Here is a 3,535-nt window from a genome sequence, read left to right as displayed (position 1 = left end):
CTATTGGTGCAGTTCACCCCTCCAAATGGGCTTTTTGAGAGGCTTATGGGAGATCCGCATGCCCAGTAAGACTCGGGCCATATAACTCCCAACTATCCAATCAAAGTGGTTCCATGGTGATTTCTGAGCCACGAGAGAGGTCCCAATCCCGACACTATTAAACAAGACCCAGACCACAACAAAGTCCTTTTCTGCTCTCTCTTTTGCTATGACAATGGGTCCGGTCATCATCTGTGGCATATGTATATTGCTCTGTTAACCTATATCTTGCTCTTCCTCTATAATCCTATCTTTCTCTCCTCAATAAACCTCGTTTTCATGTTTACCTCACTTTGGTACCTGTTTTACCCTTGACCTGATAAATTTTTAAATAGAGTTTTGTGGTAGTTTAGGTGGTTGTTTTTTGTTTCCTGGTAGAAGAGGCATTTTGTTTTTTGATATTGTTATTAGTTTTTAACTTTATTACATTGTGATCAAATTAATATGTATGTATAATTAGTAGTTTATATTTTGAGGTAAGGTTGCCTGTGTTTAAATGTGATTAGATTTTGTAAATATTTTATGTTTGTTTTTTGAAATAAACTATATTCGCTAGTATTGGAATTCAGAGTTAAAACTACCATATTGCATACATTATTCAGGCCTTCTTTATCCTTACTAGTTTGTTGCCCCCTTGATCTGTCAGAACAAGACAAATATGTTAAGGTCTCATGTTTATTATGTGCTTTCTTCTATTTCGCTCACAGTGCCCAGTAGATTCTGAGGTTGGTAAGAACCTGGTGTGATGGAGTGATTTAAAGGAGAAAGATATAAATAATGCCTTCTGAGAGGCACACTGAAGCCTTAGTCAAGGACCAGGCTTTGGAAAGCATGATTATCGGTTTTGGATTTTGTTCTAAGGCCAATGAGAAGTCAGTCATTGAAGCATTTTAATGGGGCAGTGACAGGATCCTGTGACTTGTGTGACTTTTGCTGCCATGTGGATGATGCCATGGGAAGAAGGGGAAATGAACGAGGTGCAGCTAGGAGGCTGTGTCAGTGGAAACCCCTGTTAATGTGGTGGGTGGGGAACTACAATTGGAGGGAAAAACTGAGACTCAAAATAGACTCAAGCTCTAGTTTGTCAGAGCATAGAGTTTCAGGAAAGTGGTACCGATGTAGATTTAGGGTCATTCTCAGGAAAGTTTGTACTGTCTCTATGCCTATATTTGGTATGACTATAAGACTCGTTCTAACTGAGACAGTCTTGGACTATGCCTCTGTCAAAGAATAATTATCCATTCTTAAAAGCGTTGTAATATGAATGACAAATTATAAGGTTACAGTACTTATATGGAAAGCTACATCTCAGGCTGGGAGCCAAGGAGCTGAAGTCTATTGTAAATTTGGGGTATGGAAGACATACCCAATTTTGAGAGATAATCGCTCTCAGTTGAATGCTGATGATTTAGAATATATTGAAAATTCCATAGCAGAAAGATGCTACACATACAATTGAAGCAGTATTTATTACAATGCAGAAAAGCAATTTTCATAAAAAAGAAAAAAATTACAAACTTTTAAATCAAATACTAGGTATATGTTTTTGAGCATAAAACATGAATAAATATAATTTTTGCAATAAAATAAATACTTAAACCATTTATTTTCTATAGATATCCATTTAATATTTGTTTTATAATTCATTTTGCTTTACTTTAGCGTAATAATAATGATAGGTAATATTTCCATGTTGTTTTCATATGCTTGGTCCTTTTCCAAGTACTTTACATGATAACTAATTTAATCCTCACAAACCTTTGATGAAATATCATTCCAAATAAATGATTATCTTTTTAATAAGTGAAATTCAAAAATTAATAAACAGATATGCTCATGATATTTAATGCAGCTGAGTGTAATAAACTAATAATCCTGGAGACTTAAAAATTAGGTTTTGCATATATTTTTAAGTACATTTTCTGTTTCTTTACATTTTATACATTAATTTTCCTTTTTTATTCTGTGATTTTTTTCCAAAATGAAATTCATATATATTATAAAATACTTATCTTAAGTTTTAGTTAGACATATTATTATTTAAACACTAATTTGAATCATATGTGCAAAAGCATTGGGTAAATTACCCTCCTCTGTTCATGATGCACTGTCATTGACAGTTGAGTAACAGCTCTTTTATTTATTTATTGTATCTTATCTCCATTGTTTTCTTCCACTCTTTCCATGATAAAACATGGATGCATTTTCATTGTATTGTAAAATTCATTTGTATTTCATTTATACTGTAAAATTTATATTATTATTTTCTGTAATTAAATTGAATTCATCTTTATAGAATTCTGCTCCAGACCTTATTTTAACTCTTCTTTCACTCAGCATTATGTTTTTAAGATAAATTCATATTATAGCTAAGTACATGTGTAATAGCCAGCCCTTCTGGATGGAATGTAGTCAACTTGTGAGCAAGTGGCCAGCTGGTCTCTTTGAACAGTGACGCCCTACTATCCACTCTCTGGTGTCTGTGGCTAGCAGGCTGGACATTTGAATGTGGCAGTAGCTAAATCAGCCGTGGTAAGTCGGAGTCTATGACGCTGTGCCCATAAGTAGTCTCTGCCTCTGCCACTGCAGCCACTTTGCTCATGTACTCATGTGGGGATTCTGCAATGGCTAATGTCAAAAACTGGCTAAAGGTAACAGGCAAGATTGTTTTAGCTACTCAGTTGTTTAGTTCCTCTTCCTTGAAGGTTATTCTATGATGACTATCAATATGTTATGCAAAATCACCACACTTTGCGTTCATTCCGATGCGTCCTTCCACATGCCTCTATCACTAGAACTCATCGTTCCAGGGCTTATAACTTTTATTTTTCACATTTGACCAGCTGGTCAGGAAATTATCACTGTGCGTGAGCTATATAGCAAAACCCCAAACAACTTCTTTTTTCATACCTTGTGAAGGATCAGATGCACGGCTTGAAGCTCTAGCCATCAAGAACATTTTCTCTTATGACTATGTTTAAAGGCAGGCTTTTTAGTGCAGGTGTAGAGCAGCTGCATTCCATTTGTCAGCTTATACCTCCTCCAAAGTAACCCATATGGGAACCAAGCTCTTCCTTCAGCTAGTTGTACAGATTTCCTGTAGATTTATGGTTGTGACCTGAAAAGAATAGTGGCAGATGGCAGAGCAGCGAGGGTATCTACTCAAGCAGCTTGCTTGTGCACTCTAATCCTGGTTGTGCTCAGTCCCAACAGGGTCTGCCCTGTGGTTCTCCCATGGAGTCTTGCCACGAATTCCACAAAGCCTCTTTTTGTGCCACAGGTAAGTCCACCACCATAGGATGTACTGGGTTTATTAAATTTTATGGCACCCTGGGCCACTGGCATCACAATCTTAGTCAACCACAGAATCTTTTCCTAATTTGGGCCCCACTGACAGGTGGCAAGAGATGTGTTTTGTTCTTCAATATAAGAAATACAAGATGCAATAATTTTTCTTTGACATTAGGGCATGTCCTGGCTTATACCTGACTATTGC

This window comes from Propithecus coquereli, unplaced genomic scaffold (genome assembly GCF_000956105.1).
Source record: "Propithecus coquereli isolate 6110/MARCELLA unplaced genomic scaffold, Pcoq_1.0 Scaffold514, whole genome shotgun sequence".
NCBI classification, from domain to species: Eukaryota; Metazoa; Chordata; class Mammalia; order Primates; family Indriidae; genus Propithecus; species Propithecus coquereli.
This window is presented reverse-complemented; position numbering follows the sequence as displayed.